General features: G+C 40.0%; 1 pseudogene; it reads right to left on the bottom strand.

The window, feature by feature from the left end:
• Nucleotides 1–409: 409 nt before the first annotated feature.
• On the bottom strand, nucleotides 410–11,719 carry LOC147912082 (olfactory receptor 2AJ1-like; annotated as a pseudogene).
• Between the last annotated feature and the right edge of the window lie 1,800 nt (nucleotides 11,720–13,519).

Genomic DNA, 13,519 nt, shown 5'->3' with positions numbered 1-13,519 from the left:
AAAGGAAAAATAAGTAACTACAGTGGGCTGAATATAGAGAAAGTGTGTTACTAGGGTACAATAATCATTCTGTTAAAGTGAAATTTAGCTCTGATCTCATATTTCCATTTTACTAAATAACAAAACAAAAAATATAAACAAGAATGCAACAAAAAGTCAAAAGTTAATTAGAATTATGTTTCTTGAAAACCATCTTTCATATGTTGACTTCCAGGAAGGACTTCCTCTCTGATATTATACCACTACTTACTTGCACAACTCAGCAAGTAACCCTTTGATCTACGTGCAATAGTCTTCATGACACACGACCTGGTGAATACAGTATTCTCTCCATTATAAAATAATATAATCATATTACCATGACTAGTTACATTGACATCCTAGATACCTACTCAGCTCTTTGGCATCCTTAAGCATAATTTTCTACATTTTACAAAAATACAGATAATTTTATGGAAACATTTGTTATATAATGTGTGACTGTATTACAAAAAATAATTCTTACAAAGTTTTAAAATTTTAGGAGGAAGAAGTTGAAGTCTTGGGTAATCATTTACTTTCTTTTTTTTTTTTTTAGCTTATTTATTGCAGTAACATTGGTTTATAACATTGCAAAAATTTCAGGTGCACATCATTGTACTTCTATTTCTGCATGGACTACATCATGTTCACCACCAAAATACTAATTGCAACCCATCACCACACACATGCACCGAATTATCCCTTTCACCCTCCTCCCTCCCCCCTTCCCCTCTGGTAACCACCAATCCAATCTCTGTCCCTATGTGTTTGTTTATTGTTGTTATTATCTACTACTTAATGAAGGAAATCATACAGTATTTGGCCTTCTCCCTCTGACTTATTTCACGTTGCATTATACCCTCAATGTCCATCCATGTTGTCACAAATGGCTGGATTTTGTCGTTTCTTATGGCTGAGTAGTATTCCATTGTGTATATATACCACAGCTTCTTTATCCATTCGTCCCTTGATGGGCACTTAGGTTGCTTCCAAGTCTTGGCTATCGTGAATAAGGCTGCAATGAACACAGGGGTGCATGTACCTTTGCAAATTGGTGTTTTCAAGTTCTTTGGATAAATACCCAACAGTGGAATAGCTGGATCATATGGTAGTTCTATCCTTGATTTTTTGAGGAATCTCCACACTGTTTTCCATAGTGGCTGCACCAGTTTGCACTCCCACCAGCAGTGTATGAGACTTCCCTTCTCTCCACATCCTCTCCAACACATGTTGTTTCCTGTCTTGTTAATTATAGCCATTCTGACGGGTGTGAGGTGATATGTCATTGTAGTTTCGATTTGCATTTCCCTGATAGTTAGTGATTTTGAACATCTTTTCATGTGTCTGTTGGCCATCTGTATATCTTCTTTGGAGAAATGTCTGTTCAGGTCTTTTGCCCATTTTTTAATTGGGTTGGTAGTTTTTCTGTTTTTGAGATGCATGAGTTCTTTATATATTTTGGAGATTAAGCCCTTATCAGATGTATGGTTTGCAAATATCTTCTCCCAATTGTTAGGTTGTCTTTTCGTTTTGTTGATGGTTTCCTTTGCTGTGCAGAAGCTTTTTAGTTTGATGTAGTCCCATTTGTTTATTTGTCTATTGTTTCTCTTGCCCGGTCAGATGTGGTGTTTGAAAAGATGTTGCTAAGACCGATGTCGAAGAGCGTACTGCCTATGTTTTCTTCTAGAACTTTCACAGTTTCAGGTCTTACATTCAAGTCTTTAATCCATTTGGAGTTAATTTTTGTGTATGGTGTAAGGTAAGGATCTACTTTCATTTTTTTGCATATGGCTATCCAGTTTTCCCAACACCATTTGTTGAAGAGACTTTCTTTTCCCCATTGTATGTTCTTGGCTCCTTTGTCAAAGATTAGCTGTCCATAGATGTGTGGGTTTATTTCTGGGCTTTCGAATCTATTCCATTGATCTGTGTGTCTGTTTTTGTGCCAGTACTATGCTGTTTTGGTTACCATAGCTTTGTAGTATATTTTGATATCAGGGAGTGTGATACCTCCAGCTTTGTTCTTTTATCTCAGGATTCCTTTAGCTATTCGGGGTCTTTTGTTGTTCCATATGAATTTTAGGATTCTTTGTTCTATTTCTGTGAAAAATGTTGTTGGAACTTTGATAGGGATTGCATTGAATCTATAGATGGCTTTAGGAAGTATGGACATCTTAACTATGTTAATTCTTCCAATCCAAGAGCACGGAATATCTTTCCATTTCTTTGTGTCTTCTTCAGTTTCTTTCAGAAATGTTTTATAGTTTTCGGTGTACAGATCTTTCACCTCTTTGGTTAAGTTTATTCCTAGGTATTTAATTCCTTTTGTTGCAATTGTAAATGGGATGGTATTCTTAATTTCTCTTTCTGCTACTTCGTTGTTAGCGTACAGAAATGCAACTGATTTTTGTATGTTGATTTTGTATCCTGCAACTTTACCATATTCGTTTATTACTTCTAAAAGTTTTCTGGTGGATTCTTTAGGGTTTTCTATATATAAAATCATGTCATCTGCAAATAGTGACAGTTTCACTTCTTCCTTTCCAATTTGGATCCCCTTTATTTCTTTCTCTTGCCTGATTGCTCTGGCTAGGACTTCCAATACTATGTTAAATACGAGTGGTGACAGTGGGCATCCTTGTCTGGTTCCTGTTCTTAGAGGGATAGCTTTCAGTTTTTCACCATTGAGGATGATATTAGCTGTGGGTTTCTCATATATGGTCTTAATTATGTTGAGGTACTTTCCTTCTATACCCATTTTATTCAGAGTTTTTATCATAAATGGATGCTGGATCTTGTCAAATGCTTTCTCTGCATCTATTGAGATGATCATGTGATTTTTGTTCTTCATTTTATTAATGTGGTGTATTACGTTGATTGATTTGCGAATGTTAAACCATCCCTGCATACCTGGAATAAATCCCACTTGATCATGGTGTATAATCTTTTTAACGTATTGTTGTATGCGATTTGCTAGTATTTTGTTGAGGATTTTCAGATCGATGTTCATCAGTGATATTGGCCTGTAATTTTCTTTTTTTTGTGTTGTCCTTGTCTGGTTTTGGTATCAGGGTAATTTCAGCTTCAGAGAATGAGTTAGGAGCTTCCCCTGTCCTCAATTTTTGGAAGAGTTTGAGAAGGATAGGTATTAAGTCTTCTTTGAATGTTTGGTAGAATTCACCAGGAAGCCATCTGGTCCTGGACTTTTATTTTGGGGAGGTTTTTGATTACTGTTTCGATCTCCTTACTGGTGATTGGTCTATTCAAATTCTCCACTTCTTCTTGATCCAGTTTTGGAAGGTTGTATGATTCTAAGAATTTATCCATTTCTTCCAGATTGTCGAATTGGTTGGCATATAGTTTTTCATAGTATTCTCTTATAATCTTTTGTATTTCTGAGGTGTCTGTTGTAACCTCTCCTCTTTCATTTCTGATTTTACTTATTTGTGCCTTCTCTCTTTTTTCTTGGTGAGTCTAGCTAAAGGTTTGTCTATTTTGTTGATCTTTTCAAAGAACCAGCTCTTGGTTTTATTAATTTTTTCTATTGTTTTTGGTCTCTATTTCATTTATTTCTGCTCTGATTTTTATTATTTCCCTTCTTCTACTGATTTTGGGCTTTGTTTGTTCTTCTTTTTCCAGTTCCTTTAGGTGCATTTTTAGATTGTTTATTTGAGATTTTTCTTGTTTGTTGAGATAGGCCTGTATCGCTATAAACTTCCCTCTTAGAACCGCTTTTGCTGTATCCCATAAATTCTGGCATGTAGTATTTTCACTTTCATTTGTCTCCAGGTATTTTTTTATTTCTTCTTTGATTTCTTCGTTAACCCAGTCGTTGTTCAGTAGCATTTTGTTTAATCTCCATGTATTTGTGGCTTTTCTGATTTTCTTCCTATAGTTGATTTCTAGTTTCATACCGTTGTGGTCAGAAAAGATGCTTGGTATTATTTCAATCTTCTTAAATTTATGGAGACTTGTTTTGTGGCCTAATATGTGATCAATCTTGGAGAATGTTCCATGTGCATTTGAAAAGAATGTGTATTCTTCGGTATTTGGATGGAATGCTCTGTATATATCTACTAGGTCCATCTGTTCTAAGGTGTCGTTTAAGGCCAATGTTTCCTTATTGATCTTCTGTTTGGATGATCTCTCTGTTGGTGTAAGTGGAGTGTTAAAGTCCCCTACTATTATTGTGTTACTGTCTATTTCTGTTTTTATGTCTGTTAATAATTGCTTTATATATTTAGGTGCACCTACATTGGGTGCGTAGATATTTACAAGTGTTATAGCCTCTTGTTGGATTGTTCCCTTTATCATTATGTAATGCCCTTCTTTGTCTCTTTTTACAGTTTTTGTTTTAAAGTCTATTTTATCTGATATGAGTACTGCTACCCCAGCTTTCTTTTCATTGCCATTTGTGTGGAGTATCTTTTTCCATCCCTTCACTTTCAGTTTGTGAGTGTCTTTATGTCTGAAGTGTGTCTCTTGTATGCAGCATATATATGGGTCTTGTTATTTTATCCAGTCAGCCACCCTATGCCTTTTAATTGGGGCATTTAGTCCATTGACGTTTAAAGTAGCTATTGATAAGTATGTACTTACTGCCATTTTTTAACTTTTCTTTTTTTTCCTCAGTGTTTAAGTAGTCCTTCTCTGTTCCTTACTTCTTCTATACAGAATTGATGGTCACTTTAGTTTGACCTCTGTCTGAAAGCTGTACTCTTTAACTACCCTCCTCCCTCCTTTTATGTTTTTGATATCATATCTAACCTCTTTTTTGTGCATTTGTATCCATTACGTTCTAATCGTGGAAATAGATAATTTTTCCTATTTGTGGTCTTCTCTTTTCCCCTTAAATCAGTCCCTTTAACATTTCTTGTAGCACTGGTTTCTTGGTGACAAACTCCTTTAATTTTTGCTTATCTGGGAAAATTTTGATCTCTCCTTCCATTTTGAACGATAACCTTGCTGGGTAGAGTATTCTTGGCTGTAAGTTTTTTCCTTTTAGCACTTTAAATATTTTGTGCCATTCTCTTCTAGCCTGTAAGGTTTCTGTTGAGAAGTCAGCTGATAGCCTTATGGGGTTTCCTTTGTATGTAACTTGACATTCTCTTGTGGCTTTTAGGATTCTCTCTTTATCTTTAATTCTGGACACTTTGATTATGATGTGTCTTGGTGTGGGCCTCTTTGGGTTTATCTTGTTTGGGGCTCTCTGTGCTTCCTGTACCTGGATGTCTCTTTCCTTCCTTAGGTTAGGGAAGTTTTCATCTATTATTTCTTGAAATAGATTCTCTGCCCCCTTGTCTCGCTCTTCTCCTTCCGGGACACCTATAACATGGATGTTAGTGCGCTTGATGTTGTCCCAGAGGTCCCTTAGACTGTCCTCACTCTTTTTAATTCTTTTCTCTTTTACCTGTTCACCTTGGGTAATTTCTTCTAGTCTTTCTTCCAGCTCACTGATCCGTTCTTCTGTATCCTCTACTCTGCTTTTGAGTCCCTCTAATGAGTTTTTCATTTCCAGTATTGTATTCTTCATTTCTGATTGGTTCTTTTTATATCTTCCATTTCTTTGTTGACATTCTCACTGAGTTCATCTATTCTTCTCCCCAGATTAGTGAGCATCCTTAACACTCTTAGTTTGAACTCTCTGTCAGGTAGGTTGCTCATTTCTGTTTCACTTAGTTCCTTTTCTGGGGTTTTGTCCTGTTCCCTTACTTGGAATGTATTCTTTTGCCTCCTCATTTTGCCTCTTTCCCTGTGCTTGTGTCTATGTATTAGGTAGGTCAGCTACGTCTCCTGCTCTTGGATAGGTGACCTTATGTAAGTGATGGCTTAGGAGGCTTCCAGTGTGCTTCCCTCAGTTCTCAATGTTCCAGGGGTGGCCCCTATGTGGGCTACGTGTGTCCTTCTATTGTGGCCTGTTAGCTCTCCCTATAGGCGCCCAGGGATGCTGAGTTATGTTCCTGGCCAGCTGTTGTAATGCTCAGCTGCTTGTAGTTGTTGTGGGCCCTTCAGTCTCTTTATCAGGTGTGGGAAGCCCCAGCACAGTTGGCTGCAAGTTCTAATACCACATTTGTGTTGGAGTATTTCTTTTAAGTGAGTAGGCCCCCAGTGTGGCAGGTTGTTAGGCTCAGGGCCTTAGAATTGCTGTAAACCTCTAGCCTATTAGGTCTCTTGTCAGCTCTCTGAGGATTGCAGCTGGGTGGGGCTGTCCTCAGGCACGGGGGCACCCAATTGTTTCAGGCTTTGGAAGGTGGGGCAAACCTCCTATGTGGGTCTTTGAGAAGCACAAGTCTTCTGCAGCTGACAAGCCCTGCCGCCCAGAGGTCCACACACACAGTCAACACAGTCCTGCCCCTTGTGAGTGCCCCGACCTCCCCAAGTGGACCCAGTCTCTCCACGGCGGGAGCCCCACACACTCCGCCACCACCTCACACTCTCCACCCGCTCCTTGTGCACACCCTGCCCCGCTCAAGTCAGCTCAGTTGCCAGGCTGCAGAAAATCCAGTCACCAATCTATGCAGGCCCACACGTTGCCTGAGGGCTTGTTGTTAGGTGGGGCCAGTCTCTAGGGTGGGCTGCCTGCCCTGGCTGAGCTGGATTAAATCGGTGCTCTAGCGGGTGGAGCAGACCCTGGGCTAGCAGGTCTCAGGGAAAACTCCAATGGCGTCTGTGTCAGCATGCCCACACCAGGCCACAACAATGGCCGCCGCCAATGTCCCAGTCCCTGGAGAGGTCTCACCCCTCACCGAGATGCACTCAGGGCCTATTAGGTGAGTCTCTTGTCACCAAAGCAGTGTGCACCTTTCTTTCTGGTGATTTTAGGATGCTTTCTGGAACGGGTGAGTTTGTGCGCGGGCCCTTTAAGAGCCAGTTTTAGTTTCTTTGTGAACCGGGTTTTCTGGGGGTGCTCCCCAATGCTTTAGTAGCAGGCAAAGTCAGATATTATGCCACTGGTGTCGATTGTGCTGGGTCCACAAAATGTCCACAGCGGGGGCGCTCCCCGGCTCAGGGCCCCGCGTCTCCAGGGAGGCTGCGTACCTGTGCGCTGCTCCTGGCGGCCGTGAAGCTGGCGGCTTGTGAAGGCGGCGTTTTTCCTCACCGGAAGGGAGTCTTTGCCTCTTCTACCCCAGTTAGGATTGTCCGTTGTTGCAGGAGTTCCTCTTATCCAGTTTTCAGTTCTGTCTCAGGGGTAATTTTTCCACGAGTAGTTGTAAATTGGCTGTGTCCACGGGAGGAGGTGAGTTCAGAGTCTGCCTACGCCGCCATCTTGACTCCGCCTCCTCATTTACTTTCAATAAGGGCCTTGGGTGATGATAATTAGGACCTCAGAGGGAACAATACATTATTTAAGGTGTGTATTTACAAAAACAATCACACATGAAAACTTTATCAGGAGTTTGGAAATATCTACTTCTTTCCATACTTAGAGTGACAGAGACTTTGATTTTGTTCTCAGAAGAAACTAATAATGGATTTCTTCTCGCTATTGAATATAGGAAATACAACAAACATTTCAAGCATTTTTTTCTACTACTTTTATGTGGAAAGTTTTTTTGGAACATATTTATCACTGCTGCCCAAACATTTTTATTCCTAAAGCTATAGATAATAGGGTTACTGTGGGTGTGACGATGGGGTAGAATACGCCCAGGCATCACCCTGGCCTGGAGTGTGGTATGACTGAGGCATCATGCTTGAGTGTGGGTGGCAGGATGGGGTAGAACACGGCCAGGCATTACCCTGGCCTGGAGTATGGTAGGACTGAGGTGTCATGTTTGAGTGTGGGTATGAGGATGGTGTAGAACATGCAAAGGTGTCACCCTGGCCTGGATTGTGGTATGACTGAGGCATCATGCACGTGAAAATATGGTTAGTGTGGGTATGAGGATGGTGTGGAACATGCCCAGGCACCACCCTGGCCTGGAGTGTGGTAGGACTGAGGCGTCATGCTTGAGTGTGGGTGTGAGGATGGGTAGAACATGCCCAGGCATCACCCTGGTCTGGAGTGTCATATGACTGAGGTATCATGCTTGAGAGTGAGTGTGAGGCTGGGGTAGAACACGCCCAGGTGTCACTCTGGCCTGGAGTGTGGTATGACTGAGGCGTCATGCTTAAGTGTGGGTGTGAGGCTGGGGTAGAACACGCCCAGGCATTACCCTGGCCTAGAGTGTGGTATGACTGAGGCGTCATGCTTGAGAGTGGGTGTGAGGCTGGGGTAGAACACGCCCAGGCATCACCCTGGCCTGGAGTGTGGTATGACTGAGGCGTCATGCTTGAGTGTGGGTGTGAGGCTGGGGTAGAACACACCCAGGCATCACTTTGGCCTGGAGTGTGGTATGACTGAGGCATCATGCTTGAGTGTGGGTGTGAGGCTGGGGTAGAACATGCATAGGTGTCACCCTGGCCTGGAGCGTGGTAGGACTGAGAAGTTATGCACATGGAAACAAATGGCCCATCATGATGACAACCATGTGGAAAACAGGAGGAGAATGACTTTTCTGTGCCTCAGATGATTTCATTTGGAGGAGAGTAAGGAGAACCTGGACATAAGAAGCAAAGATTAGAGAGAAAGGGATGAGGAGGAAAATGATGTCACTTCTATAAACTCCTCGTTTGTAGTGTGTTGTGTCCACACAGGAGAATTCCAACATTGCAGGGACTTCACAGAAAAAATGAATAGCTCTTGAGCCACAGAAGAAAGGTGGAGTGTGTAAGCTGTGTGAACTATGGAGTTGACCGTCTCAACAAGCCAGGACCCTCTAGCCATGAGAATGCTGACCTAGTCATTCATAAGAATGGGAGAGTGCAGTGGTGACAGATGGCTACATAGCAATCATAGGACATTGCTGCCAGAAGAAATCACTCTCCATTCAAGAGGGTGAGGGATAGAAACATCTGGAAGCCACAACCTGCAAAAGAAATAGTTCTGCTGCCTCATAAAAGGTTAGTGACCATTTTGGAAACAATATTGGAAATATGCAAGATATCCATAAAAGAGAGATGGCTGAGCAGGAAATACAATGGTGTGTGGAGTTGTGAGTCCCTGTGGATAAGGAGAATCATGACTGTATATTCTGTTATAGTCATAATAAAAATAATGAATATAAAGGAGAAGAAAAGTGGACATTTTTGGGAAGAAGAGAAGAGTTCCAGCAGAATGAAGTCACAGCTGAAAGTGTGATTCTCAACCCATGATGTATTTTCCTATGTTACATAAAAAATAAAAATATAAATAAATAAAAACTAAATAGAAAAGGAAGAAAAAGTAGTGTAAATGTCAAACTCGTTTCCATACATCTGCATAATAAAAGAGAGCTAGTGATGCACAGTTTGCCATCAGAGTCAAAGGACCCTCAATCAGCTTTTGAAAAGGGGATGTTTTACAAGATGGGCATTTATTTGTTTAAATTAGGTGATGATATTCATAATATTGAGTGGGCACTTAGCTCTATGTAGAGTCACAAACTCTTAACTCCATATTGTTCACTCAAGTCCAGTCTTTTCCCAAATGTCACCTTCTCCAAGAGGTCTACCCCTGAACACCCTATTTATAACCACAAGGTTTCCACTAGCAGTCCCACTTTCCTGGTCCTCTTTACTGTGGTCATTTGACTTTTTTGCAAATCACCTTTCACTTTTCAGCATATTAAATAAACATATGAACTATAATTTTTCTTTATTGTCATGTCACCCACAAGAAATTAATCTTCATGATGGTAGACCTTTGTTTTGTTCACTGCAATAAACCAAATACCTAGAACAGTGCCTGGCACATAACAGTTGCTCACTGATATATGTGAAATATGTGAAAAACTGAATGGGCCATGGAACTCAATTTTCTCATGCAATTTTTATTCAGATAATGTTTAAAGAGATTGGAATGTATTGTTTCTAAGTTTTTCCAAAAATAATAATAATGAAATGCTGTTAAAAAAAAAAACTAGCTTAATCTATGCTGGTAACTTGAAACATCACTTATATTTCAAATCAAAAAAAATAAAAATTTTATCCAGTGAAAATCAACAGTCTTTATAAGAATAAATTTTATTTTTGCCAGTTTTATTAACTTATAGAAGTTGAATTATATTTTATTAATTCTTTATTGGGGCATCATAGGTGCTAACAATATTGTTTTTACATGGATAGTGTTTACTTAACTGTTCACTTTATAATTATTTGTGCAAATTCAGTATGCATGATCTATCCCTCAATATGAATAAAAGTCAGGAGGTTTTTGGATCTAAGATTTTTTTCAAGGAAGCCTTTTTGTGTATATTAAGATTTTGTGTCTTTGTATATATGAAAAGTATTTATCACTTGAAAGAAGCAATCAATGACTTTAGTCACTTCAGTGCAAAATTAACCTTTGTTCACTATTTTCTACATAAACTTCTTGTGGCTTAAATTAGCCACTCTATTTTAAGGCAACATAGACTCTGGTTATGGATAAAGAAATATAAAATAACATTGGCATGAATCATGTAGGCTATTTTATACTAGGAAAATTTAATGCAAAGAAACAAATAGTTTTTAAAAAAGTTAGGCTTGTCTTCTAACCATTTGAATAACCTCTGAAGCCCACCACATTTCTAGATGAAAATCTTGAACATTTTAACAATATTAATCCTTCCCAAATATTTTTTAATTACATTCTAATCAAAATTTTATTAGATCTTCTGAACCTGACCAAGTGGTTTAAAAGATCAACTTAAAGGAGAAATGAACAGGCAAGAAATTGACCATTTTGAACTTGAATATAATGATAACAAGGAGATTTGTTCCACTAGATGTTAAAAATTCTCATGAACAACATCAATAAAACAAGATATTTTAGAGGAATTTGGTGATAGGTCATTGGAAAAGAGGGGTGGAGATGGAAATTTAACCTTGTCTACACTGGCTCCTGGTGTGAGACATCTTCTTTCCCTTCTCATGCAATCCCATTGCTTCCTCTGTGCATTGTTCATCCCCTAACCCATGACTTCAGGCCTGTCCTCCCGTTTGAACTCTTTTTTTTTTTTTAAGATTTTATTTATTTATTTTTTCCCCCCAAAGCCCCAGTAGATAGTTGTATGTCACAGCTGCACATCCTTCTAGTTGCTGTATGTGGGACGCAGCCTCAGCATAGCCGGAGAAGTGGTGTGTCGGTGCGCGCCCGGGATCCGAACCCAGGCCGCCAGCAGCGGAGCGCGAGCACTTAACCGCTAAGCCACGGGGCCGGCCCCCGTTTGAACTCTTGACTCAGGCATCCAGTGGCCTTGCCTCATCTCAATGCACGTGTCTATTGAGTAATTTGAGTCTCAAACTCAGTTCTAAGTTTCCCCTCCAACTTGCCCAGCCCCAGTGTCCTGAGTACATCCATAGTGTTTCAACCTAACATTCTCCATCACCACCCTCTCACTCAGCCTCCACATCTCTCACCAGGACTCACTCAAACCACTCCTTGCGTTCTTGCTTCCTGGATTTATTCTCCATTAAGCCTCTGGTGATGCTTGTACACCTAAGTCATATCACGTCCTTCTTCTCAATCCTCCAGTGGCACCTCAGAGTGGGATTCACTGAGAGCTAGGAGAGCTGAAGCTCTGGGTCCCCTCACTCTGTGGGGCTCTGTGAGTGCTGGCAGTTCCTGGGAGTTGTAGACTGTTGTGGTGGGGAAGGCAAGCCAGGCTGTAGTCAGGACAGAAGACAATGTGAGCATGTCTGGTGAACTGTCCAAAGAGATGTTACAAGAAAGGGACCATTGGTCGGTTGTGATATCCTTTCCTTTTCTAAATGCACATTCACTCTTTTGAGTTTCATACATGTGTTTTTTTTAACCATTTCCCTAAACACATCTTGAGCATCCCTGGTCCTTCTGAAGCTCCTCACAATCCTGCAGACCTGCCTCTTGGCTCCATGTGTAACATCATTTTCTATGTTTCTCCAACTTTCTCACCACAACCTGGAGGTATGGATCTTCTTGCTGTCATTAAACATGGAAAGTGAGTATCTGTCTCAGGGCCTTTACTTTTCCTGTTCCCTCTGCTTAGACATCCCTGCCCAGACGTTTATTGGCCGGCTCCCCCTGTTTCATTGGTGGGTCTGATGAAAATTCACATTCTTATCAAATAGATTCCCCCATGATTCTCACCCTGCCTTTAATTTTCTTCACTGTAATTATTAATACTTGATATAATATTGTGTATTTAGTACTTTATTGCCTTTATTTACCACTAGAATATGAGCTGTATGAGGGCAGAATCTTTGTTTTCACCATCATGAACCCATAAGAGTGGCTGGAACATAACTGGTACTGAATAAATACTTTTGGAACTAATGACAGTGAAAAAAGGATCATTTAGCACTTGAAGTTAGTCTCTACTTGAAAACAATCATGTTAGAAATCTAATTCATATCACACCCCCAATAAGTTCCTGCTGTATTAGAAGTTAAAATAACAAAATTATGCTCAAGCTCATTCTTAAAAAAATGTCGAGGTGAAAATTTTAATGAAGTGTGAGGACTTTCTCCCAAAAAGTGTGAGGACTTTCTGAACACAAAGGTGCTGAAAGAAATCATTAAAGTTAATATGTTAAACTAAATACTTTCTAAAGTTCTTATGGAACAAAATGTCAGAATTGAAATTGAAATAAATATATAGTCCATACTACTCAGAGTTACTATAATTAATATGTAAACACTTTTATATTTATAAAAAAAAGCTTTCAATAGAATAAATGTACAAAAGATATAAATAGATATCGGTGTAAGTAGTTGCAAGGATAAACATATGAAAGTCACATAAACATATTATTAATCAAGAAAGGAAGGTTAAACAATGATTTACTTATCGTATTGACTGAGATGAAAAAGAACAGAAAATTTAATGCTAGTTCAGATGAAATTTGAGGTCATAGCACAATTTGAAGAGGCTTTTGGAAAAGCAATTCAGTGTGGTATATGAAGAAACTTGAAACATTTTATAACCTCTGGTAAGTTGCCTAAGGAAAAATTACATTCACAAAGTGCTTTCTATATAAGTACTTTTACTTCAGCAAAATTTATAATTTAGAAATCTGAATGCAACATAATTTCAATATTAAAGGAGGAAGTCAAGATGGCGGCATAGGCAGACTCTGAACTCACCTCCTCCCGCGGACACAGCCAATTTACAACTACTTGTGGAAAAATTACCCCTGAGACAGAACTGAACACTGGATAAGAGGATCTCCTGCAACAAAGGACAATCCTAATTGAGGTAGAAGAGGCAAAAACTCCCTTCTGGAGAGGAAAAATGCCGCCATCACAAGCCGCAGCTCTGCACGACCACCCGGGAGCAGCCCACAGGTACGCAGCCCTTCCTGGAGGAACAGGGCCCTGAGCCGGGGAGTGCCCCTGCTGTGGGCATTTTGTGGACCCAGCACAATCGAGACAAGTGACATTATATCTGACTTTGACTGCTACTCAAACATTGGGGAGTACCCCCAGAAAAGCTGGTTCACAAAGAAATTAAAACTGG

This window comes from Ceratotherium simum, chromosome 39, assembly GCF_057802395.1.
Source record: "Ceratotherium simum simum isolate JZ-2026a chromosome 39, ASM5780239v1, whole genome shotgun sequence".
NCBI lineage: Eukaryota > Metazoa > Chordata > Mammalia > Perissodactyla > Rhinocerotidae > Ceratotherium > Ceratotherium simum.
The sequence above is the reverse complement of the archived record's forward strand: the minus strand, read 5'-3'. Positions and strand labels throughout refer to the sequence as shown.